The sequence below is a fragment of the Mirounga leonina genome, unplaced genomic scaffold (assembly GCF_011800145.1).
Source record: "Mirounga leonina isolate KUSES-001 unplaced genomic scaffold, KU_Mleo_1.0 Mir_53, whole genome shotgun sequence".
In the NCBI taxonomy this organism is placed as follows: domain Eukaryota; kingdom Metazoa; phylum Chordata; class Mammalia; order Carnivora; family Phocidae; genus Mirounga; species Mirounga leonina.
In genome coordinates, this window is record NW_023270807.1 from 18479099 (window position 1) to 18506270 (window position 27172).

At 46.2% G+C, this 27172-nt stretch overlaps 1 protein-coding gene and 1 long non-coding RNA gene across 3 annotated transcripts in view; one reads left to right on the top strand and one right to left on the bottom strand.

The window, feature by feature from the left end:
• Positions 1–27172, bottom strand: part of TRAM2 (translocation associated membrane protein 2) — a 162805-nt gene that overhangs the window by 83353 nt on the left and 52280 nt on the right. For both annotated transcript variants that reach the window (XM_034991292.1, XM_034991293.1), the window contains exon 2: positions 25736–25794. The gene's annotated coding sequence lies outside the window, so the exon portion shown is untranslated. The remainder of the gene's footprint in view (positions 1–25735; positions 25795–27172) is intronic.
• LOC118001251 lies at positions 3801–9675 on the top strand. The gene is made up of 4 exons (XR_004676659.1): positions 3801–3831; positions 7600–7826; positions 9336–9499; positions 9629–9675. It is a non-coding gene; the product is annotated as an uncharacterized LOC118001251 (long non-coding RNA).

Below are 27172 nucleotides of genomic sequence, written 5' to 3' on the forward strand. Positions count from 1 at the left end.
GCGCGGCCCGGGTCCCTGGCCCCGCGCCCCGCCGCCTTCTCGCTGCTGCGGCCCGGCCGCCTGCGGCGCGCGGGGAGCAGGCCGCGGGGGGCGCTGACGCCCGGCCTTGCCGGGACAGGAAGTGGGCCCGGGTTTCCCACTTCTCGGCGCCCGCTCCTTCCTCCGCGGGAAGGGAAGGGCCGGGGAGGCCGCGGCCCGGCGGAGGGCGGGGTGCGTCGGGTAGCCGGATACTCCCGGGCTTGCGGGGCCGGGAGCCGCGCAGGTTCGGTGGAGGGAGGGGAGCTGCCGGCGGGCCTTCTCGCTGGCCGCAGCGCCAGGCACGGATGATCAATGAACCTCCGGTCGACCGAGTGTTTATTGAGAGCTTGCAGTGACCTAGGCACGGTTCAGATTGCTGGGAATACGCAGCAAACAAACAAAAAAGACCTGCCCCGGGGGCCCCTGTATGCCAGTGAGGAGAGTGGATGGATGGGTGCAGTTTTGCTAACTTCTGAGACTTTTGTGCTACTATCAATTAGTTATACCCGTCTTACCCAGAGTCTGCCTTAGATATTAATTGATCTGAAGAAGAAAAAAAGAAGGCACTGTCTCCTGTAAAGTTTCTATTTAATATTAAGTTTTAAAAGTACTCCTGGAAAGGACAAAATGTATTTTTAACAAATTAACTTATATAGGCAAATATTGGATTTATGCCTACCAGTAATGAAGGAGTCAACTAATCACTTTCTAGATGTGCGAAAATGCAAAATGAACAAAGAACTATTTAATTCCTATTCTCCTTTTCATTAGGTCCAGAGTTATTTCACTTTTAAGTAAATATGATTTCTTAAACATGGCACGGTGTGGGAAATGTGATTGAGACTGGACTTACCTTGACTTCCTAGATAAATTTTACATTTGAAGTTTCTTCACTCATCAGTATTTAGATACAGTCTTTGGTCTTTAATTTATCTGGCTTCAGGAAATGGGAAAATATTGCCTACATTGGACTAAACATTTAACTTCAAGACTGACCTTTCTTAAAGTTGGACCCGAGTTTCATGAGGAGTAGAAAGATCAAGAACTCCAGAGCATCTTAATTTTCCACCTGTGAAAAGGTGTTCCTATTTTCAAACGGCAGCCACATCTGTCAGGTTAGAATTAGAATACCAGCATTTCAGATGGTTCAACCTAATACTTTCCTCGTGTTTCCCCATGACCATTTGTAGAGGATATCGTGGTGGGAATTTCTTGCATAAAGTGGGATATTGCCAACCTCGGCCTGTATTCAGGCCAGAAGTCCTAGGAGATAGTTAGGGATTATAACCTCCAGGTTTGTAAATGAGAAACCTAAAGTAAAGGGGATAGCTTAGTGCTCATACTGATGATTGCCAGCCCTGAGTCCTTTCAAATGCAATTGAACAGTTAGACAAAGCGTTCTTAGATGCATGGTTTGATATTCATTACCTTACAACCCCATGGAGGAAGCACTAGATGCCTACTTCAGCCATCCCAGCCATCTCTAAGTCCTAGTTTCAAAACCATCTTCAACCCCAGACAGACCTCTTCCCAACCCCTCATCCAGTCATGGATCCTATGAATCTCAGCACCTCAGAACAACCTCCCAACAAACCCCCGCCCCCACCATTCTTTACCTGGCCCACACTAATTACCCATAGATACCCTGCCTCCAGTATCTCCCCCTTTAACACACCATTCCATTAGAAACATCTATTGAGCACCTACTAAGTGCCAAACACCGTGCTAGTTACCAGGGACAGAAAGATAAGACAATCCGTGTGTGGTGGTTTTAAAATATGTCCTCAAATTCTTTGATGCTCCTCCCTTCAAGAAGTGGTGATTAATCCCTCCTCTTGAATGTGGGCTGGACTTAGTGGATCACTTCTAACAAATAGAATATGGCATAAGTGATGGTGTGTGACTCCCAAGACTAGGACATGAAAGACATTTTGGTTTTCCCCTTTCTGTCTTAGGTCACTTGTTCTGGAGGAAGCCAGCTGCCATGTCGTGAAGTCAAGCAGCTTTATGGAGAGGTCCACATGGCCAAGAACCAAGGCCTCCTCCCAACAACCAGCACTAATCTGCCAGGCTTGCCACCTTGGAAGCAGATCCTCTAGCCCTCGTCAAGTCTTTAGATGACCGCAGTCCCAGCTGACCTTTTGACCGGATTTGGTGACTGCCTTTTTTTTTTTTTTTTAAGATTTTATTTATTTATTCATGAGAGACAGAGAGAGAGGCAGAGGGAGAAGCAGGCTCCCTGGTGAGCAAAGAGCCCGATGAGGGACTCAATCCCAGGACCCTGGGATCATGACCTGAGCCAAAGGCACATGCTTAACCAACTGAGCCACTCAGACACCCCTGGTGACTGCTTTAATTTAAGATCTATTAAGAGTTAAAGGAGTCAAAACTTAAGGCCGGGATGATATAAATGACGGTGGCACCATTAAAAAAACTATGTGGGGGCGCCTGGGTGGCTCAGTCAGTGAAGCGTCTGCTTTTGGCTCAGGTCATGAGGGATCCAGCCCCGCAGAGGGCTCCCTGCTGGGCGGGAAGCCTGCTTCTCCCTCTCCCACTCCCCCTGTTTGTATTCCCTCTCTCGCTGTGTCTCTCTCTGTCAAATAAATAAATAAAATCTTTAAAACAACAACACCAAACAGTTGGACTGCAGTTAGGGAGGGAAACTCAGAATTAAAGGTATCTGGTTCATCTGCAATGGGACTACTCAAGCCGTGAGGTTAAAAGTAAGCGATCCCGGGAGAGTGTGCTGAGTGAGAAAGGCCTGAGGGCAGTAGCGTCCAAGGTGGGGAACCTCGAGCTGAGAAGGGAGGAGGAGAAAAAGGAAAGTACAGGATGCAGGAAGCCAGGACACAGTTCACGAGGCTAGGGTAAATCGGGCAGGATGCGAATAAAATGAAGCCCCCCGATGCACTCATTATGGCCTCTGAGAGCACCCTTTTTTTTTTTTTTTGAGAGCCATTTTTAACTGGACCTTGGAGTGGGCTTAACCGTGGGTAGAAGATGAGAAAAGGAGGTGAGAAAGTAGTCTATTCTTTTGAGAAGTTTGGTGAGGAAAAGGGAAATGGATGGTGTCTTGGGGGATATAGAGGATCTAAGGCAGGATCTTTAAATTACATATATATTTGGAGATTGGAGTCTGTTTGGAGAAGAAACAGGAGAGAGAAGGAGGAACTGAAAATACTGTAAATATTAATCCTAGAGATCATTGAAGAAATCAAGGAGAACAGCTCTAACCATAAGGGGAAGAGGGAAAACTCCTCAGGCTGGGGCAAGGACCTAAGAATGGGTGAATATATATATAGTTACATCTGGAGGTGGAGGAAATAATTAGCTCTCCTGTTTCTATTGCACTTTACAGTAGCCCTGTGAGGGAGGCAAGATGGTTATTACCAAGCCCTGTTGTTGCTCTTCTGAGACACATGAATGACCAAGGGCCACATAATTAGTGGGTAGCTGAACCAGGACTCAGACCAGCAGGTCAGCACAGGGTTCCCTTTGCTAGACCATCCTGTTAGCCTTTCAGGCTTCTTAAAGTGTGGCACTGATCAGGGCCATACCGTCTGTCTCTCCACCTGTCCCATCATGGCTGCTGATAATTCTGCCACACCAACTCTTAACTAAATTGGAGTAGCCCCTCTTTCCAGAACAGACCATGTAGCTTCCAATCTTTATGTTTTTGTTCCCCTCACAAGGCCTTTGTTCGGTGTCCCTTTGCCAAAATGGTAACTGTCCTTCAAGATAAAGAGCATGTATCTCTTCCTTCGCCAAGCTGTCTTCAGGGCACTGGGCTGGAGGCACGTGCACATCTCTCAGGTAGCAGCAATCAGTGTATCTGTCTATGAGTTTTACCCCCCACCCCCAATAGTGTCACCCTTCAGGGCAGGAATCTAGCCATTTGCTCTCATATTCCAATAGCACCAAGCATAAGAATCCCACATAGTATGTTCTCACCAAATGTTGGTTGAATGAATGATTGAATGAGAGATGCTGTTGCCTGGGCTGGTATAAATGTAACCATTATCCCCAACAAATGGAAAATGTATTTTCTCACATACCAAGAAGTCCTAAATTAGTTCATTCCCAGAAGTAAATGATTCATCGAAAACTAGGGTCTCACTATCTTCCCATTTTGCCACTCTGTTTGCTTTTGTCTCAGATTTGTCCCTCATGGTTACAAAGTGGCTGCAATAGCTCTAGGCATTCTTTATTCATTCCTTCATACAACAAGACCCAAAACTCAGACAAGAGGGAGAGGGACGTTTTGAAGAGTGAAGAAAACTTGCCCAGAAACCCCAGACTTCTCCTGATGCCTCACTGGCCAGAATTGCATCCCATGCCCATTCCTAAACCAGTCATTGGCAAGGTGAATGGAATTAACATAATTGGATTAACCTCACCAGGGAGACATCCTCAGAGAGCTGGCAGAAATTTCTCACCTCCTTTGAAGCTCTGGCTACCCCTCACTTGAATAAAATAAGAATTCTGATTGCAAGGAAAAGGGGAGAATGGGTGTGGAGCAGGCATCCAGAAGGATCTGCATAGTGATTTTTTTTTCCTCTATATATTTTCACATCTTTGCCTCACAGGACACACAGCATTCTTGTCCAAAGCCATCCTTACTTTCTGGTTTCTTGCAGAAGGAACATGAACCTTGCAAATGTCATACCCCTGGCAGTTACTGTTGCAATGTCTGGCTGAAGGGTCTCCAGCTTGACAAAGTGGACTGTGTGTGCTCTGGTAGCGCAGCATATTATATCAGACTCAATACCACCTTTGGCCAAAGAGTGAGGCTTCACAGCTATCAGAGCTTCTTGCCCCCAGTATCACAGCAGTTTAGTGGAATCAGTGGTATACAAAGGGCAGGGCTGTAGGAGTGGTCGTCCCTGGCAGCAAGCACTAAGGAGCTGCATGGTCTATAAAGAATTTTAAAACAATGATAAACCTCTAAATGCAATGTGGTATCCTGCATTAAACCCTGAAACAGAAAAAGGACATTAGTGAAAACTAATGAAATCCACATAGCCTGTAGAGTGGTTAATAGCATTGTACCAGTGTTAATTTCCGTGTTTCGTTAAACGTGCCACGCTTCTGTAAGCAAGGTGAAAGATTTATGAAGATTCTCTATCCCATTTTTACAACTCTCTTACAAATCTAAAATTATTTCAAAAATTTAAAAAAAAATTTTAAATGGCAAAAGTACCTAAAAATTGGATATGCTTTTTTGTATTATCACCATGACAATCCTAAACAATGTTAGTGATAAAAGCACCTGCCCCCTCACCCAAGTGTTTTGGTTCTAAGTTCTAAGCAATCGTTGTAGCTGTTGTTGAGTCTTGATAACAAAAATGTAAGTTCCAACTCAGCACATTTTTATTATTTATGTTTTGATAAGCATTGCATTCTATATGCAGGTTAATCCTAGTAACTCTCATATATACAGTCGACCCCTAATATATGGGGTCTCAGATGCACCCGTTTGTTTTGAGTAGGTTCATATCCAGCTACAATCATCTGAGCTTGTTTCTAGCCCAGTCATGTCTCCAGCCCAAGGGTACTTTAGAAGCTTGCATTTGAACCACAAATTGGAAACAATTCCAGCACAGTGATTTTACAGCTGAAGAAATAGTACGTGTGGCTTCAGTTCTGTCATTCTGTGTGACCACTTGCAGCTTTTATGTATGTTTAAAATTTAAAACAGTGAAACAGTGCAACATGCCCTTATTATTATTTGTTTCATGTCCTGTGTCATGATTATTTCTGAATTTTGTTTTTATGTCGAGGAGCAGAGAGTTAAAAATGATTAGCTCCAGGCATTCAATATGCTAAATATAAGAGTGAGTGGAATTAAGATCCCAGGTACTAGAAACTACCATAAAAATCATATTTTCACTCCCTTCCTTTTAGAGATCAAGAAAGTTCAAAGACCCAGAAAGTTGCCGAGGTTAATAAGGATTTGGTGAATTGGGGCAAGGACAAGGGCCTCTCCCCTCCTGGCCCAGTGCCCCCAGCACTGTTTCTGCAGCCCATGCCCGCTCTCCTTTAGCAGACAGGCAATAACTTACAAAAACCGAGTCACTTGTCCAGGGTCAGCTAGTGACTCAGTGGCAGAGCAAGACGTGGGAACCAGGACTCCTGACCGTGTGGGGCTCTAACCACTGCCCCCATTTCCTCTTTCCAGCTCTCATTCAACTAGAGACAGATTAATTCCAGACGACCAAAGAATGTGCCACCTGACATATGGAAAGAGGGGAGCATTTTTTTAAAAAAGTCACAACTCAAATTGACATTAGAAAAGAGTAAATTTCAGTCAGAATTCCCACAAGCAGAAAAACAGTGGAATACAACATTTGGGAAGCATGGGAATGATTCCAGACCTTGATTTCCACTGATTTCTCCAACTTGGGGGGCTATTGTTCAATGGAAACTATATTGGGATCTTAAGCTGCCCACAAAAATGCTCATCCTTAGTTTTTTCATGTTTAAGGAGAAAGCAATAATTATTAGAGTGACATTTGTGATGCAGGGGGCCATCACATTGAGGATAAGCTCAATAGCAAGAACTCCATGGAAAGGTGTGCATGAACCACTGCCTTCCCTGAGCCACTCTCTCCTACACTTTCCTAGACTAGACTTTCTAGACTAGACTAGACTTTCTAGACTCCTAGAAAGGTAGGCACTATCTTGATTAATAATCAATCTAGGCACCTCCCTGTGAACCTTTGCTACCAATTCTTGAAATTCATCCCATCTCTGTTTTTCAGATCACAGCCCAGGATTCAGAACCCATTCACTTGTGAATTGTCAGGCATGGACACTACATACAACTGTTGGGGTCTGTCTTGGCACAGCTCCCTACCACAATAATTGTTTAGGTGATCCCTGATCCCCACTGAGCTAATAATTGACCTCCTACCGCGTGCTTGGAAGGATGATGATTGAGTGGATGGATGGACGGATCGATGAGTGGATGGATGGAGGAATGGAAAGGTGGATGGTTGGATGTAGGTAGCATTTTGTTCTCTACATGAGTGGATGGATAGATAGATTTACAGGGAGGTAGATGGATAGATGGGTGAATGGAATGGAAGAGTGGATGAGTAGATGGAATGGAAGAGTGAATGGGTGGGTGGATTAATGGATCAATATACAGGAATCCATACCATTCCATTTTTATATTGGTGCCCAAGGTAATTCAGTAGTAAAGGGGCCCCAAAGGGATTCTACTTCCACATAGGAAATATGTTCAAGACCAAAGCTATATTTGGATTGTGTAGAACTTAGCCTTCGGGTAGATTTTAAGGCCCTAAGAGGCAGGAATTATAGCTTTCCATCTACGTGCCTTAATAACCAGCTCATTCCCTGCTACATAGTAGGTACTGCATGAATATTTGTTGCCAAGAATGAATGAATGAATGATTTGAAAAACACAAACACATCCTGATTCTTTGTTCTTATATTCCAACATTAAAATGTCATTCCTTTGTGAATCAATTATGTATCCAGAAAGTATCCAGTTAGGATGCAGCATATTCCTGGATATTAAATACATTCAGCTCTTTCCATTTGTTGTTTCCTTGGCAGGAATTAGCTAGTCACACTGCTGTCTCTCCTGATTCCTTGCTGATGAGGTTGGGCACGGGGCAGGTCCAGAGGTTTCTCTGACTGGGCTGAAGGATTCTTGCTGACCAGTGCGAATGGGCCCTTTACAGTAGGAAATACCAGCGCTGTGAGGAACAACCCAAAGACGCTCCTCTCTCATCTGACCCCTGGCAGCTAGCCCCTGGCCTTCTCAGCATCCCCACCTCTTGGTAGGATGGGAATTCCTTACTTCGTCCCCTGGGTTTCTGCAAGGTGGGCAGGGCACGCCAAGTGAGGAAAGAAATGAGAGAGGAGGAAGAGCGAAAGCAAGAAAGGAAGCATAAGAAGAAAGGAAACACGGGACAGTAAAGAGAGGAGAGGGGAGAATGGGCAGGGGCAGGAGAGAGCAGAATGGTCTTTGCAGCACAATGCCTCCGGTGATACCATCATCATTGTCTTGCCTGAGCAGATGTGCAAGGATTCCATCTACTCATTATACAGCATGGAAATGGAACACGTTTGTTTCTATCAGCCTCATCGGAAATCTTGGCAGATGCTGTCCGAAAGTGCGTACTGCTTCGGAGATGTGATCTTTCAACAGCGCATACTGTACTTTTTTGATTGGGGTTGGAAAAGACAGGAAGAGGGAGCTGATTGTGTTTTTGTTTTGTTTTTTAATTTTGAAATTACTCTCTCCAAGGAGGCTTTTCCTTAGACCACACGGAGCTCCTCTGACTAGCCAGGATGGCACAACCAGGGGTCTGGGGCTGGCCAGCAGGCTTAGGGCCACCCTAAAGCCCTGTGCCAAGGGCCCATTCCTTTGAAATAGCCCCCTCTGTACAGGGTTCAGAGCTCCCCCTTCATGGCTCTCACCTCCCCTTAGTCCAGCATTATTCTGAGCTTCCACTCTCCTCCACTGCACTTCAGCCTCGACCTCCGTGTCCCTGTCTCGCCTGAAGACATCTGAAGTGGGTGGTTCAAGCAAAGAGCATTTTGTTCCACGCTGAACGAGGCTCAGGGAGACCGGTAGTGCCAGAGACAGGAGTGGGCACCATTCGTCACTAAACTAAAGCCTCGCAGTGTGCAAGTTCCCCACGACAAACACCACCTTTCCCTGGGAAGACAGCCAAGACCTGGAGCCCTGCGTAGGAAATCCCCAGTGAGAGGCCCTTCCTGAGCGCCACAGAAAATGGTTCTTTTCATCGACTGAGTCCCCTTCCTTTCTAGCGTACAGGCCTACATCACATCCCCCTTCCTGGCCTTCTACACTCCGCTCACATGCCAAGTGCCCCGCCCTGGCGCCTCATGGCTCCTGTGTCCCTTCCCTTTCCCCTCCACGCTCACTGGGCTCCCCCAGCCCTCACAAAGCCTCCTCCTTCCCCCAGTAGGGCTGCCGACTCTCCCTCCATCCAGCAAGCACTCTGTGCCCCCACGTGAAACTGTTCCGTGCCATGTCCTCACATCTCCAGAGGCTCCTCTCGGGTTGAACAGAAATGGTTTGTTGACTTTACCAGATTAGCAAGGGGAGCAAATTCCACAGATGCCTCTGTCCCTCAGTCTCAAAGTTCAGACCTCCAGCTTGATAGCAGGAGGAGGTGATGCGGGCAGCCTGAGAGTGCATGAAAGAATGACAGCTAACAGTCCCTCTTCATGGGGTAGTTGCTAGCCGGCAGGCAAAGGTCGACACCTCTCACGGCTTCTTAATGTAATCCTCACGACAATCCTCTCTCTATTCCTAGCCCTGCTTTACAGAGGAGGAACGAGATGGCACGTGAGGCTAGGGAGAGGCAGACCCGGAGTGTGCCTGGAGGATGGCACTCCTGCGCCCCTGGGATTACCTCTCCCAACATGCACTGCCAGGAGCAGGAGACTTGGATTCCAGCCTCCTCCTGCCACTGCTCAGGTGGGTCACTTCGGGCCTGCCACCTTCATTTTCCAAATGTCCTTCTCCTGATCGGAAAAATTATGGGAAGGAGGTGATTTCCTGGGGCACTTCCATACAGTGACACTGATTCTTTTCCTCATTATAAAGGCACTCAGAGAGATCCCCAAGCTTCCAGGACTCAAGACCAGCCCCAGGTAAAGGGATGAAGTAGCTGTTCTTTGAATGTGTCCCCATCTGGAACAGGGTGAACATACAGTCCAGCGTGAGGCAGCCATTCAGTCCAACTCTCCTGGGCAAGAGGGCGTGATCCCTCACGCTTTGACATGAGATGGAGTCATAAACACTGTTGTAGATAGCAGGGGCCATATGATCCCAGATGTCCTGCACCCCTGCCAGGGTCCTCTCGGTGACTGCCCTTTACCTGCACTCTAGCACACTCTCACCTTCCCATCTTGACCTCTAGCCTTCCCTAGAGACTCATGCGTACCTCCCCTGCCAATTTTGACTGAGCGGACAGCATGTTACGAGTTCATCCTTACCATTGGCGGAAGATTTGCAGTGCCATATTCCGTCAATTGGAAGATGCACCCTTTTAATCTCATTTTAACATCTTATTCATTTAACATTGATCCTAAAACCGATGGCACATCATCGTTTACTTGGCAGCACTTTTTCTTTCACGGTGGCTCACAAAATCGTGGTGTATCTTACAACTGAAGGCCTCTTCGTTTTGATGAATTGTGGTAAGTAGCATTTTCCAGGTCCGAGCTCTAGAAGCTCAGCCAGAGGGTGACCTGGGTGCCGGTTCTCTGAGGCTTTTCCCTCCCAATCAGGACTGGGTCCAATATAACGGAGGTGATCTCCCAAGGACTTACAGGGCCCTCTAGTTGTAGCCATGGGTGATCTATAAAATGTTTAATGACCAGACCAATCTGACAGAAGACAGCTGAAAACATCTGGCACGTCTGTCCAGGCGCTTACCCACTCCCCACCCTGGAAATAGTAGTCCTTGCTGTTGGCTCCAAGCCTGCCACCATCTTCCCTCCTGCCTAATTTTATGGACACTTGCCAGCACTCTCGGGGAACTTGGCCTATCACCCAACCCCAGGGGACAATCCCTAAGTGGATGAAGTCAGGCCTGGTTATCCCAGTCTCCTTTGCTTTTATTGTTTTTAGGAGTGGGCATGTGTATTAATTTACTATTACTGCTATAACAAATGACTAGAACTTGAGCTTAAAACCACATAAAGGTATTATCTTGTGTTTGTGTAGGTCAGAAGTCGGGTACAAGTCTCACTGGGCTAAAAATCAAGGTGTCTGCATGGCTGAGTTCCTTCCTGGAGGCTCTAGGGGAGAACTGGTTTCTTTGTTCTTTCTCAGGGATTGGCAGAATTTAGTTTCCTACTCTATGATTGAGGTCCCTGGCTGTCAGTTAGGGACCTCTATTAGGGTCGAGACACCCCTTTCCAGTTCTTATTCCACATTGAGACCAGTGACAAATTCTCCTCACACTGCCATCTCTGTCCCCCAGCTGGGCTTGTGGGATTAGACTGGGCACCCTAGATAATCCAGGAGAGCCTCCCCATCTCAAGTCCCTGTGGCCATGTAAGGTCTTAATCACATCTGCAAAGTCCCTGTGACCATGTAAGGTCACATATTCACAGGCTCCAGGGGACAAGAGAGCGAGCATCTTTGGAGGCCATGGTTCTGTCGGCCAAAGTATGTGACCCACTCTGGCTGAAGAGCTATAAATGGGTATCTGCTGGGCATTGGGGGATATTGCTCCTTGATAAATAGACGGACTTTGAGGAGTCCTGCCCTGCTCCTACCTACTTTGAGATGCTATGAGCTGTGGCACCTAGCTTACCAGCATTAGGCATCAACACCAAGAATAAAAGCTAACACACTGAGAAAAGCAGTGAGAATATCAGAGTGAAAAGAAAAAGCTTACCTTTTGATGACAACATGGAGCTGCTGAAACATCCTAGATCTCCTGCCTTCTCCTGTTGACACCTCTTTAAGGGCTGGGCAAGGCTCCCATATTTCTGGTTATGGCTGGGGATTAGTCTTGGAAGAATAGATCTCCCATAGTCCATAACGCTGCCTGCCAGGTTGTACCTCCTGGCTGAGATGATGGGCTGAATTATGCCTGAACTTGAGGCGCCCTCTAAACTTGATGGCTTGGATCGCTGGCTGCCCTCGTGGCGGGTCTGTCTTCCAGCCCTGTACCATCCAGGCTTAGCTTTTCCCTCCCTGTTAATCTGCATGTCCAGGGTCACACCATACCTACATTCTGCCCATCTTGGTGTTTCTGGTATATCTTAATAGCCAGATACACGAGGCTGCTGGCCAGTCCCTGACAAGCCCTTTCACTTTTATGCTTCTGTGTCATTCTTCCTGCTGTTCTGTCAATCAGAAATGCCCTTTCTATATCCTTATATCTTTACCATTATATCCTTGCAACAATCTTGGGAGGAGGTGCTGTTACTCCCATCTGGCAAATGATTCAAAACACCAGGTAACTTATTTAAGGGGACCTGGCCAGTAAATGGCAGAACTGGGGTGTCTCTGTAGGTCTCACCGACGTGAAAGCCCATGTCCGTTTAGCATTTTAGAGGAGACACTGCCCAACTGAAGTCTTGAAGGATTTGTCTCCCTCACTACATTCTAAGCATCTTGAGCACAGAGGGTGAGTCATTCTTTAGTGGCCCCCAGCATCAGTGGTGTGCTAGTCAAGGTTAACAACTGGCTCTGGGAGAGGGTTGGCGTGGGGGGGGGGGGAAGAGGGGGGAAGCCCTGATTTGTACTATTTCCCACGGGGTAAATTAATTTTTTTAAAGATCTTATTTATTTATTTTAGAGATAGAGCAACAGAGATATCAAGAGAGAGAGTGAGAAGCAGGCTCCCAGCCAAGCAGCCGCAGGGAGCCTGACAACGGGGCTGACCCCAGGACTCTGAGATCACGACCTGAGCCGAAGGCAGACGCTCAACCGACTGAGCCACCCAGGCGCCCCTCCCATGGGATAAATTCTCCCATCACCTGATTTCAAGCTCCCAATGTGACATTACTGAACAAGGAGTTAGGAGAGATGTGTAGAAACACACCATCATATGATATTTCCACCATACAGATACAGTAGATGTGAATAACCTCAAAAGGACAAAAAATAGTAAAAAGTAGTAAAATAAGTAGGGACTTTTGATTAGTTATTACCTTTGTTTTAAATCTAATTTATTCTATTTTAATTTTATGTAACTTAACCTTTAATAATTATTGTGTTTCATGATCAGCTTGCAAATTTCCTGAAAGCTTAATAAATCGGTTTGCAACTGGTTTGAGCTGGTTCTGGCACACCACTGCTAGGGTCAAGTACAAGGATTTGCTTTTTTTTTTTTTTTTTAAGATTCATTTATTCATTTAAGAGAGAGAGAATGCGGGGGCGCCTGGGTGGTTCAGTTGTTAAGCGTCTGCCTTCGGCTCAGGTCGTGATCCCAGGGTCCTGGGATCGAGCCCCACATCGGACTCCCTGCTCCGCGGGGGGCCTGCTTCTCCCTCTCCCACTCCCCCTGCTTGTGTTCCCTCTCTCGCTGTGTCTCTCTCTGTCAAATAAATAAAATCTTTAAAAAAAAAGAGAGAGAGAATGCGGAGGGGGACAGAGGGAGAGGGAGAGAGAGAGGGAGAGAATCTTCAGCAGACTCCCTGCTGAGCACGGAGCCTGACACGGGGCTCAGTCTCATGACCTGAGACCATGACCTGAGCGGAAATCGAAAGTCAGACATGCAACAGACTGAGCCACCCAGGTGCCCCAGATTTGCCTTTAATAGGCACTGGAGGGCGCCTGGGTGGCTCAGTCGGTTGAGCGACTGCCTTCGGCTCAGGTCATGATCCTGGAGTGCCAGAATTGAGTTCCATCGGGCTCCCTGCTCAGCAGGGAGTCTGCTTCTCCCTCTGACCCTCCCAACCCTCCCCCCTCTCATGTGCTCTCTCTCTCAGTCTCTCTCTCTCAAATAAATAAATAAAATCTTTAAAAAAAAAAATAGGCACTGGAATGGTGGTGAGGATGCTAATAAAAAGAACAAGAATATGATCTCACTGATATGAGGAATTCTTAATCTCAGGAAACAAACTGAGGGTTGCTGGAGTGGTAGGGGGTGGGAGGGATGGGGTGGCTGGGTGATAGACATTGGGGAGGGTATGTGCTATGGTGAGCGCTGTGAAGTGTGCAAGACTGTTGAATCACAGATCTGTACCTCTGAAACAAATAATACATTATATGTTAAAAAAAAAAAGAAGATAACAGGAAGGGAAAAATGAAGGGGAGAAATCGGAGGGGGAGACGAACCATGAGAGACTATGGACTCTGAGAAACAAACTGAGGGTTCTAGAGGGGAGGAGGGTGGGGGGATGGGTTAGCCTGGTGATGGTATTAAGGAAGGCACGTATTGAATGGAGCACTGGGTGTTATATGCAAACAATGAATCATGAACACTACATCAAAAACTAATGATGTAATGTATGGTGATTAACATAACATAATAAAACAAAAACAAAAAAAATGCACATAAAAAAAAGAACATGAGTATCCATTAATGAGTTTTGAAGAGAGTCTGATAACTCAGTCTTCAATATCCTTTCCTGTGTTTGAGAATTTCTTAGTTCCATTGCTCAGACTTTACCGAAAGCCCAGCAAATAAAAACTAGCTGACAGGAGGGACCAAAGAATAGCCAAGGCTCCCACTAAGGGCTGTGAATCCTGAACTCTGCCCAGTGTCCGGGTGGGCCCCTATGACTGCTTCCAGTTCCGAAGGGTCCATGTCGACCGGGCTTGAGGAAGCCTCTGGAGCTCTGTCTTCTCTCTTCACCTCCCCCTGACCACTCCCACAACCAGAGACCTGGGGGGGCGCACGGGGCGGGGGGAGGGGAGCACCAAATCAAATTAGCACTCAGTTACATTCAAGAAAGGACAGCCTCCCAGGAAGTAGGGAGCCTAGACAGAAAAACTACATTGCGGCCTCCCAAGAAGTCCTGCCTCTCACTGTCTTAAACTTTTGTCATGGGTGCTGTGCTGATGTCACGGGAAACTGGAGGGAGCGGGACAGCTGGTGAATCAGCACTCAGCACTCTCCTCCTCCTGGCGCAGGGATTGCTCCATATATGGACTCGGGCTCAACAAGGCAGTCCCACTGATTTGCATTGGAGATCCCTTAAAACTGCATTTTGGGATTAGGTCATTGTTAGCAGGAAAAGGGAGACCCCAGAAAGGTTGGTCAGCATAAAGAAATTGGGCCAATTGTGGTCTGGCAAGGGAAAGCTGAGACGAGGGGGCAGCCCCATCCAGTCACACAGCTCTGGGGAAATGAAGGCCAGAGCCTGAGAAAGCAGTGGGAGTGACTCCAAGCAGTGGTTGCAAGGGGAGGGATTGGGCAGAGGACCAGCCCATTCCTGCAGACCGCACTCTGCCCCTGGCTGGCCGGGGGGCTGCTGGAGCTTTATCCTGAGGCTGATTCCCACAAGGGGAAGAGCTCCAAAATTTCAGATATGAGAGACAGTTCCCCTGCCTGCGAGTGAAGGTGGCTATGAGGCTGCTGAACGTCCAGGAGCCCCACTGGTCCGGTGAGGGACAGACCAGGCTCTGAGTTATCCTGAAGTCGAGATGGGTTCACCCAGGTAGAACACAGCTTGTTAACCTCCAGCCCCCATTCCATCCATCCAGACCAGGGCAGCCCAGTGTGACGCAGCCAGGCTGTGGGAACGCAGGGAAACAGGAGAGGAAAAGGAGGTTGGGTAGTGGTCTGGGAAAGTGGCTTTTAATAGATGGCCAATAAATTGGATCCAACTGGTAAAGATTAACTAACTTTTGTCGTTGTTTCCGCAATGTGTTTGCTTTAACTTTTTTTTTTTTAAGGACCAGCTTAAATTATTTCATGATGCTTCTCTCTCCGTATACCCCCCTGATTTTGTTCAAAAGACCAGAACCGTGGAATCATTGTGAGAAGGAACTACTCCATATGCAAAACACAGACAAATCTCACGAACGTAATGTGGAGTGAAAGAAGGCAGACACAAAAGAGTACTGTGAAATCCCATTTATATCAAGCTCGGAAACAGGCAACACCAATCTGCGATGGTAGGAATCGGGATAGTGGTTCCTTTGTTGTCATTAGCAACTGGGAGGGGCAAGAAGGCTTCAGGGGTGACGGCGACGTACTAATTCTTTGTCTGGGTGCCGCTTACATGGCTGTAGACACACTGAGCTGTCTGCTGATGGACGCATTTCTGTATGCATGTTCTATTTCAATCAAGTTTCCTTAAAAAAGAACCAGAATGTAATCTTTGAAAGAAGTGGTGACAGGTAGAATAAATTCCTGTGTGCCAACCGAAAGGAAGCCTCTGAGGGTTGGTTGACAGAATGGAACCCCCACCCCCAGGGCAAAGAGTCAGAAGACTTGATTTCCAATTGCACTCTGTTATTCGCTGCTGGAAGGCTCTAGGAAACTTAGCTCCCCTGCTCTTCACTTTCTCTGCTGCAGAACAAAATGGGTTGGAATGGATTGCATGGTCTCAGAGAGAAGATTCCTCTTTCTTACCTGTTCCAGTGGAGATGGAATAGGATTTCATGTTCATTTTGCCTCTCACGTGATCTTCTTATAGAGGAATGATCTTCAAGCTTGGTGAGCTCACAGATCGATTTTTACACTGTCAAAACGTGCACACACACGTGCGCGCACACACCCACACGTGCACACCTAGGGGTATGTGGCCCCCCTCAGTACCCTTTTGCCCATCACCAGCCTCAACTTTCCCATGCATCTCCTTCTTCATCTTCATCTCCATGTTCCTTGATCTGTACTCCTTTCCTAGGACCACCATACAATGTACCACCAATGGGATGGCTTAGAACAACAGAAAATTTGTGTCTCACAATGATGGAGGTAGAAGTCCAAAATCAAGGTGTTGGCAGAGCTGTGCTACCTGCGAAGGCACTGAAGGAACTTTTCCGTGTCTCTCTCCGAGCTTCTGATAGCCTCCAGCGTTCCTTGGCTTGGAGATGATCACTCTAATCCTCTGTGTTCATGTGGCGTTCTCCTGTGACTTCCCCAACACGATCTTCCCTCTGTGCTTGTCTGTGTCCATGTGACACCAGTCCTATTGGGTTAGGGCCCACCTGAGTGACCTCATTTTAACTCAATGACCCTATTTCCAAATAAGGTCACTTTGAGGTACTAGGGGCTAGGACTTCAACATATATTTTGGGCGGGGTGGGGACTCATAACAGCCGGTGATTAAAAGGCTTCAGGAAAACCTCAAGTAGCCCCCCCAACTCCATGTCCTGCCAGGAAAGGTTAAGGATCCCAGGTGAAGACCAAATACCAAGAAACTTGGATAAATAGTGAGACCATTCTATGTTTGTACAGAGCCTCCCACTCCCAAAGCACTTGCATAATTATTAAACCATTTGATTTTTCTTATTTCTAATCTTTTTTTTTAAGATTTTACTTATTTATTTGTCAGAGAGAGAGAGCACAAGCAGGGGGAGCAGCAGGTAAAGGGAGGAGCAGACTCCCCGCTGAGCAGGGAGCCCGACACAGGGCTCGATCCCAGGATCCTGGGATCATGACCTGAGCCAAAGGCAGACACTTTACCGACTGAGCCACCCAGGCGCCCCATAAACCATGTGATTTCTCACACTAAGAAAGGCAGAGATGCAGGCTTTGGGCCCAGACTGCTTGGGTTGGAACCTCAGCTCCATCTGTTTTAGCTGCTTAACCCTGGGCTCACAGCCTCTATACTTCAGTTTTCTATCTGTCAAAAGGGATGTGGTAAGAATCAAGTGAATTAGCATAAGCACTTACAACACCGCCTGGTACGCAGTTAGCATCGATAAATGTTATCAACAAGAACAAAGAGCCAGATAGTGTCACCTGCATCTTACAGATGAAGAACCTGGGGCACACGGGGCTAATTCAAAGCAGATCAGAACTGAAACTCTCGGGCCTTCTGGGATACAGCACTGACTCGTTAGGTTATCTGGCATGACGGACTGTCCATTTTTAGGTAACAATAACAATGACAGCTACCTTTTACTGAGCACTTACTAAGCGCCAGGCACTGTGCTAAGCACTTTATATTCAGCATCTCATTTGATCCTCATAATGACCTATGAGGCAGGTATTGTCCCCATTTTAGAAAGGTGCAAGTTGAGGCCTAAAATTTCAGGAAGCCACGTTGGGTCACCTAGCTAGTGATGAAGAGCCAGGATTTGGATGCCAGTCTCTGCAATACCAGGGCCTGAGTTTTTGATCACTTGTGCTCCATACCTCCGGAAAGAAAACCAGCGTGCTTGCTGGCTTTATACGCAAGCAGGGGTTGCCAGGATGAACAGGGTGATGTGGGTAAGTTCCCCAAGGGTCAAGAAGAAGCCTCTCTTAACCATCCTTCCCCCTACCCCCTGCTGCTTCAGGGACTGCACCCCAGTAAGTGTCCCAGATCCTCCCAAGGAAGAGTTTTCAGATCAGACCCCAGGAAGCCGGGCCTCGGAGTGGAGAGGCACCAGAGGAGAGCTGGACGGCCAAGCCAGAGGGATTGTCAGATGCTGCCAAAAAGACAGAGGAGCCCCCAGGGCCAGAACCAGAGGGAGCCGTGGTGTCCAGCCCCAAAGGCTTTACGACTCTCTCAAGTCTGTGAAGAGAGAGGGGAACAACTTGACCGAGAACCCCAGGTGCTTCCAGGCCGGGAAGGGGGAGTACCGCTCCTCCCAGATGGTTCAGATGGCTGCCCGAGGACACCTGCCTGGTTTAGGGAGGCCTAATGAAGGCAGCCCTTCAGAGGGCTCTGCCCGGGCGGGTCCCTCATCCATCCCGAGGCCCACACATGGCTTGGCTGGCAGCCCAGACAGACACGACTGTTTTGGCATCTGTCATCTCTTTTTCTCCCTCTATGGGCGGCACCACTGTACTCAGAGTCCTTGATCCCAGCTGGCCTGATAGCGTCCTCAGGATCCAAGCGCTCGGCCTGTGCCTCCTGGGGCCCCCTGGTGGACTAGCAAAGGTTCAATGTATCATTTGAGTCCTCAAATAAGGCAGGTGTGGTTGCGAAGAAGGGGGAGGAGGACGAGGAGGAGGGAAAAAAAAATCATTGTGCGTTTTTCCCCCAGCCGAATTTAAAGGGCTCTGTTGTGAATTTCTCTCTTGTCCCCGACTGAGGTGAATGATTTGCTATGACTGCAGGAGACACAAAAACAACAGCTGTGACCCCGGAATGGACTTTGGTGGGCGAGGGGGCGGGGGGGTAGGCAAAGCAGAGGGCTGGCCTCTTCCCTTGACCTTCCATTTAGAGCATCCCCCAACTCTCAGGGCCTTTAGAAAGTAACACATTTAGAGTTTTCCCAAAAGAACGTGAGCTGTGGCCTGAGGAAAAGGTGTTTACTCCCACGGAGGTGGGATTTTTATTGCTGGTTTCAACATCAAGGAGGTGTGAACGTTATGGACAAATCCTGACAATCAATACCACCTGAGGAAGGCCAGAAAGGGGGCCCACAGGCCAGGGCTTCTCAGACTTGAGGTGCACGGCTCGGAAGCCCCTGGGGATCTCAGGAAAATGCAGATTCTCAAGCAGGAGGACTGGCGTGGGGCACCGAGAGTCTGTGTTCCCAGCATGCCCCTGCTGCTTGCCCTGAGACCACTCCGGACTAAGAAATAACTCCACCCTTCTCTTGGCAGTCCCCTGCATACACACCTCCCCTCACCAAAAACAAAATAAAACAGAACAGGGAAACTGCATTGCCTGGAAGTATCTTACATAATCCCAGGTAAATGGGAAGGGACTGCCATACCGTATTTAGAATTTTAATATGCTCCCTCTCTGGCCAAGAATGGGCTTATTCTGGATCAGGTCACAGGGTTGGGCAAAGGATGAAGAAAATTCCATGGAAGCTTGGGCACTCTTATAGAACAAGCAGAAACAACGGTATCACAACCAGTTTTTGTTCTGAAATATATTCTAAGTGTGGCCTTGACTGATATGCATAAAAATACTAGAAAACATAATTAAAGGCAAATTTTAGCTGTTCTTTGTGTTTTTCTGTATTGCCCAAATTTTCTACAAACCAACCAAATTGCTTTTTTTTTTTGAAGGCTAAACTTGAAACATCCTGTGCCGTCAAAGTTTCTAGGCCTTTTCCCCAGTGCTAGGAACCAGAATGGAATCTGATATTGTACATACAGGTGCATTCTGCAGATAACTAAACCTTTGCGGTGGGGGAGGACAAGAATCTTCTGGTGCTTAGGAGACCAAGCAGGCAGGGCAAGGCATCAGTGAACCCTGATTTAGCATGGGAAGGAGCAGAGAGAAGGCTTATGAGGAAAACCCAGTCTCTGCCTCCTGAGGTCATGCTGACCGCTTGCTGGCCCAAGGGCTGATTTATTTTAGTTTCCGTGGCTTTGAGCAAGGCCAATTTGCACAAATGATGGTCTGGCATCTTGATCCGTGTTTACAAATCAATGCACAGACTACCTAAATCAATGAACTGTGATCTTGTGCATTTTGTAGATGAGAAAAAAAACAAGTTGGGCGGGGGAAGGTTGCAGAGGGTGGAAGTAATCACGGAAATGGAAACTTCATAACTCTGTTTCCCATCGCATGGCATTTCCTTTCAATCAGGGATTCCCAATCTTCAGAACTGCTAGGGCAGCATGACTCTGGATAAACACAGTCCTCCCTTATCAGCACCAGGCTTTGTATACAGTGGGTGCTCGGTTTTTGAATACACTAATGTTTCTCTCATAATGGTCTGAGCAAAGAGCACAGAGCAATTTTAGGAAATGGCTATCTTTTCCCACTGGTAGCAATAAGCTTTGCAAAGAGGTTTGCACAGGTAATCACCCAAAAGCTATCTGTTAAATGGAATAAAAGATTATGGAAGCAACGAGATTTAAGAGGACTGAAATAACAGAACAGATTTCTAAGAAACGGGAAAGGGGACGACTCTAAATGTAGCAATATTCTTTTCTATTTAAACATGTAAGATGGCTTTATGGTTTCAAGCATGTGATATCTAATGTTTGAGGAGATAAAATTCCAGGAGGGCCCATTCCTTGATCTCTCTACCCACTGTTCAGGAGTGAAGACTGGCCTTCTGTTGGCATCTTGGCTGATCTTTCAGCTGCTTTGTGCCAGTCCCACTCAGTTTTGAATATTCTTTATCCTTCATGCTTGGGCTGCAAAGGTAAATATAAGCAACATTTTGCTTTTTGTCTCCAGTCTTTACTCCTCTAGGTCCTTTATTCCCTTGACCATGACCTTTCCCATCAGATGTTCAGTATTTCCATGGTTTCTCTAGAAAAAAGGGAAAACTCCTTTATAGAGAGGTACAAACAACTGGTAACAATTTAGAGTAGCACAGATAGGTTCTATCCCAGGCCAAACCAAGAACAGACAAAATTTGTTCCTTAAGGATCTCCTTGACTATTTTTGATCCTCTGTTTTCAGTGTCAAGATGTCCCTGGTTTCAACAGCATCTTTCTGAGACTCTCTATCAACTCAGGAAAGGCTCCCTATCTGCAACTTTGCCCTGACTCCTATATTTTTCCCCTCCTCACCATCCAACCAACACGTACCCAACCTGTCCCAGCGTTCCCTGTCTTCATCATAAATTGACCAAATGTACCAACAGGTCCCCTTAATAGTAAGAATAGGGGACAAGTGCATTGGTGAAATGGTAGACCAACCCTGCCTTTTGGCCCAGGGGCCCAATAAAGGTCGATGACAGATGAGTTAAGCTGTGGCCTAGGTGGTCTTGTCTTGATTCCAAAGCACCTTCCGCCAGCCCTATGGGCATTGGTGACTCACCCGAAGTCTTGGAGGACCAAATTGCTCCCTAAGTAAAGCAGATAAGATGAAAACACAAAGTGGTATTTGCTGGGGTAGATCGTTGCCCTTTCAGTGTGTTTGCATTGTCTACTTCTGATCCAAGGTCTCTGGCTGAGCAAATTGCTACGTGACCAATTAAATTTCCGCTGCAGTGGGTTCGGCACATGCCCAAAGCTTCTGTCGTAACAAAGTGCACTCCCTGACTGCCTTGCTAATGGGAAGTGGGCTTTGCAGCATACATACCATATGGGAAGAACCAGAAGACCAGATGTGGGGCTCGGCACCCCTTTTCCTGGGCAAGAACCAACCCTGAATCCACAAGTTTGTTCTATCTTACCACTACTCTACACTGACCTCCAGAATTTTTTATGAAAAGCAGCTGGGAAGACTGTTGGACACCCTGATTTCTGCGGTGTGCTAACACCGGCCACTAATGCACATAGAGCTTCATTCATTTGCTGTTGAGGGAACAGGAGCTGGAGTTCTCAGACCCAGGTCACAAAAATATGACCTTGAGAAGGGAACTCTCTGTCAGCAGGAGACAAGTCTGCCATCTTTGTCATACCAGGCTGCAGTGGTGAGTCGGTTGGAACTGCGAGGCCCCCAGTGGAGACCGTAGGTTTGGGGCTTGGTCAGGAGGGCCACACAACCCCTAGAACTTTCTGGGGGATCTTCCTAAAAAACAGTCACCAAGATCTGACTCATTCGTAGTTCACTGAAGGCTACTGACCGGAATGGGTCGCTCACTCTAACTGAGGATGTCAGACCGGGGCAACTGGGGAAATCTGTTCCTGGGATGTGTGTCTGTTTGGGGTGGGGGTGTACCATTGCCTTTCTGATCCAAGAGTAAATGTGATGAACTAAAAAAGACTCTTGGGAGGGTAAAGTACAGGCAAACATAAATGTGACCAGTTTACCTCTTAAATATTTATCAGCCTACACTTACTTATCTTGCGAGGCCATAGAACACAGTGGTGAAACCCACAGTCTTTGGCACCAAACAGATCTGGGGTTTGAACTCCAGCTGTACTCATTGTGTGGTCTTGCGCAAGTTACTTAACTTTTCTAGGTCTCACTTCCCTTATCAGTAGCATGAGAGATGATCATAATAAAACAGTACCTTCCAAATAGAGTTACCATGAAGATTGAATGAGCTAATGCAATCAAAGTGGTAGAACAGAGCATTCTTTACTAAGTGCTCAATATGTGTCAGCTCTAATCTGGGGAACAGGAAAGCTCATCATTTTTTGGTAAAAGTCAGGTTGATTAAGGTGTAATTTATGTGCAATAAAATCTACCACCTTTGGTGTACATTTCTACAAGTTTTAACAAACATATGCAATCAAGTAACCACTACCACAATCGAGATACATCACCCCAAAAAGTTCCTTTGCGCCCCTTTTTCATCAACCCCTCTCCCCAGCCCTAACCCTAGGCAATACTGACCTGTTTGCTGTCCCTATAGTTTTGCCTTTTCCTGTATGATATAAATAGAATCATACAATGAGTGGCAGAAAGCTCATCATTTTTAAAGGCTGACACATATGCGGCATCTAATGAATTTCTAAGTATATTTAAAGAATCAAGTTACAATTATCATTCCAAATCAGATGATATATTTCCTGTTGACTTACAGAAGAGGTATAATATTTCAAAATGCCTCCTGAATTAGTTCCTTTATGGGTAAGTGGATCTTTCTCATATGCTATCTAATCAGTCAAACTTGAGGCTGGAGTTGGCAAGGAGGAGGATATGCCATAAGGAGATCTCATGCATTCCGAAAAGTGAAATAAAAGTTCTTCTTACCTGAATGAATAGTGGGAGGAGGCTCTAGAGTCACTTGAGGCAGGAAGTCAATTAGATGGTTATCCATCTCTCTATTTTAGGGGAAGTCTGGAGAGTGGCAGGGAGTAATGCCAAGGGCAGGGGCATTTTATTTGTTTTGTTTTGTTTAATTTATGGCTTGGACTCTGGGATGAGCTTGCCTTGAAGCCTGTCCTGCGGCAAGCATAGGAGATAGCCACTCCTAAGTAAACTTGGTGGCACAGTGACTGTCTCCGTTCCCATATGGTATGGCGGGGCTCCTGAAGTTCCTTCACAGAGTGAGAGGGAAGAAAGTGGCTGAGTTGAGAATGGCCCACTGTGACAAGGGGAAATGACCCTACAGCAGAGAGCATGGGCTAATCACCTAGACCAGGAGCTAGATAGAAGACAGCTTCGAGGGGTTTAACACTAACAAGAGCCTGGAGAACCAAGGTAGCCAGGAATCACCCCCAAACCCTGGCCAAGAGGCCAATGGGTGAAGCACACCTACAGTCGACTTCGCTCTATGCAAAGGTCAGGAGGGAAGGCAGCGGGCAATGGTGGGGATCGGAGCATCCAGGGACTCTTCTTGGATTCCAAACCTCTCTATTCTAGTCCCATGATAATTCAGTTCAGACACCCCTCCCCACGATCCCATCTTGTGGAAGAACAGGAGAGGGCAAGGACACTGGTAAGACTAAGCCTTTTCCTTCAAGCACTGTTTGAATTGCTGCAGCAGACGAAGGTGACTCAGTGGGTGAGGGCTTGTGAGAAACTCACAGGCTGTTTTCCCAGCCCACTCGAGCATAAGGTGTGTGCCCCTCCAGCCCCAGTATGCTCCCATTACAATTTCACAGCTACTTTATCTTAACTTCTGATCCATTACCTCTTGGTGGTGGCCCCTAGTACCGCAGCTTCAAGACTCTTGGTCTTGGAATATTAGTCAGCCATAAAACAGAATGAAATCTTGCCACTTACATCCACAGGGATGGATTTAGACAATATAATGCTAAGTGAGATCAGTCAGAGAAAGACAAATACCATATGATTTCACTCACACGTGGAATTTAAGAAATGAAACAAGCAAACAAAGGAAAAAAGAGATAAATCAACAAACAGATTCTTAACTATAGAGAACAAGCTGATGGTTGCCAGAGGGGAGATGGGTGGGAGATGGGTGAAGTAGGTGAAGGGGATTAAGCGTCCACTTACCATGATGAGCACTAAATAACATATAGAATTGTTGAGTCACTATATTGTACACTTGAAACTAATATAACGCTGTATGTTAATTATACTGGAATTTCAAAAGTTTAAAAAATAGAATCTTGCTCCTGCAACTTGTACACAAGCCAGACATTTTAAGGACTAGTGCAATGCATCCCTCTGTAAATAATGATTTTATTTTTTAAAGCTTTATTTATTTTTGAGAGCGAGAGCGCAGGGGGAGGAGCAGGGGGAGAGGATAAGAGAGAATCTCAAGCAGACTCCCCACTGAGCACAGAGGCTGATGTGGAGCTCGATCTCACAACCTGGAGATCATGACCTGAGCCAAAATCAAGAGTCGGAGACTTCACCAACTGAGCCACCCAGGGGCCCCAATGATGATTTTTTAAAAAGTTTGTAACTCAAATAAGCACTCCGTAACTCATCTTTAAGTTCAAGATTTTACCATTCAGATTTCTTCAAATTTCTCCCTTTCTTTTTGGATACACACAAAGGTATATCGTGCCATTAGATGCATTTATGCATTTCCAGAATGCAAACGTGAGCTTTTTATAATGAGCAATTGTAATGGGATTTGGCTTCTAGGAGAAGATTAAGAAAATGATTATAAATAATAGGAAGAACAAATGTCCTCTATCTGAGAGCAAATAAACTATAAATGTTAGGGCAGGTTACAATGCATCAGTGATAAAGTAATTAGTAGTTCCTATTGAAACAAGCTTAACCCAAGGGAAATTTCATAACCAATTATATTTCCCATGCATAACTGGGCAGGAAAAATATGAGATTTAGGAAGGTAGAAAAGGAACTTCTTTGTAGGCCTAGATTTAGGAAGGTAAAAAAGGAACTTCTTTGTAGGCCTCCGTTAAAAGTAGACGTTGGACCATGAATGCACTCCAAAGTATATCATTATTTTTTGCACTTTTATCACTCTGAAGTGAGGAAACCAATCTAGGAAAAAGGTGAGCATCAGCATTCGGAAATGCAATGGAAAATTATAAATTATGAGAGCTATTGATAAAGCTGGTATTTATAGCTCTATCAAGGATTTTATATTATTTACATCTGCACTGTAGACACAATCAAAGCCCACTAAACTATCCCAATTTATTAATGCTGTTTTCATTTTCAATGTCAAATACAAATGAGACAAAGATGCTCGGAGAGCGTTACTTGGATCAAGATTTGAAATACAGCCACTTAAAATAAAGGCCTCCCAAGCCAGACTGTAGGTTTTGATATAAATTGCATCCAAACTGGTATCACTGAGGATGTATCTTTGCTATTCATCTACAAACACAAATTCTCGTGAATGATATCAGATAGTGCCTGGGCATACAAAATATCCACTCACCTGGTGAGTTTCTGATTCCGAACACTTTGGAAGAGTGTTCCCCAAAACCCCTCCAGATTCTGTGGTTGAGAGAAACATAATCAAACAGGAAGCATAGACAATTGCCTCTGTCTTAGCACATTGGTCCACTTCCTCCCCACCCCAGTCTTAACTTCCCTTTCCTTTAGTGAGGTCTTCAGTTTCATCTGTTCACTTACTGATTTATTCACTTATTTGTCTTATTAGTTATCTATTACTGTGTAAGAAATTACCCCCAAGACTTAGTAGCTTAACACTACACACATTTATTAACTCTTAGTTTCTGAGGGCCAGGAGTCGAGGCATGCTTAGCTGGTTCCTCAGCTTTAGTGTCTCTCACAAGGCTGTAATCAAGGTGTTGGCCAGGGTAGAGATCTCATCCGAAGGCTGACTGGAGGAAGCATCCACTCCCAAGCTCATGTGGTTGTTAGTAGGATTTGATTCCTTGAGCTTTTCCAACACATGAGCTTGTTTCATCAAAGCATATAAAGTGAGAAGGTGATCAGGAAGACAGAAGTTACCATCTTTTGTGACCTAATCATGGAAATCACATACCCTCAACAGTGCTGAATTCTATGGGTTTGAAGCAAGCTACTCCAGGTAAAGAGATGACACAGGCTGTGACTACTAGCAGGTAGGGATAACTGGGGCAATTTTAGAGGTTGCCAATCACATTTTTTAAGAATTTGTTGAGCACCTCCTAGGTGCTCGGTGCTGTGCTAGGTGCAGGGAATACAGTGGTGAACTTCCTTCTCTCAGAACTTACAACCCATCTGGAAGGAGAGGAGCAGTCCTTGAATAGATTATTGCAATTGTGATAAGCCCACTAAATTAGAAATACAGGGAATAAAGGATCCACCCTGGTCTAGGTTGAGGGAGGTAGGATGTCAAAAGGGACATTTCAATGGAAACTCAAAGAAGGACTGGCCCAGAAAAGAAGAGGAGGAAAGTTTTCCGGGCAGAGGGAATAGCCTGTGCAAAGATCCTGAGGCAAGAAAGATCACGTTGTATTTGAGGGTAGAGCAGCTGGAATATAGAGTGAGACAGCGGGAGAGCAAGAGAGGGAAGTAGGGCCTTGTCTGCTATATTAAGGAAGTTGGTCCATAGCCAATGACCAAAGGGAGGCCCTCGAGGAGTGATTCAGAAGCTCTCTCTGACCACCTTTCTCCTTCTACAGGTCCTCTCTCTACTGGCCTACAGTCAGTCTTGTGGCTATGACCCTGCTCCACGACACTACTGAGTGGCCTGACTCCCCTCTATCCTGTAACAATATCCCGCTGATACTGTATCATATAGTCCCAAAGGCTCTTCCTTTTTCCACCTCCAGGATTTTTCTGGCAGTTTTCAAACTGTTTTCAAACAAACAAACTCCTATTATTTAAAACAGCCAAAAGCAGAACCACTTGGATCAAAGATCGT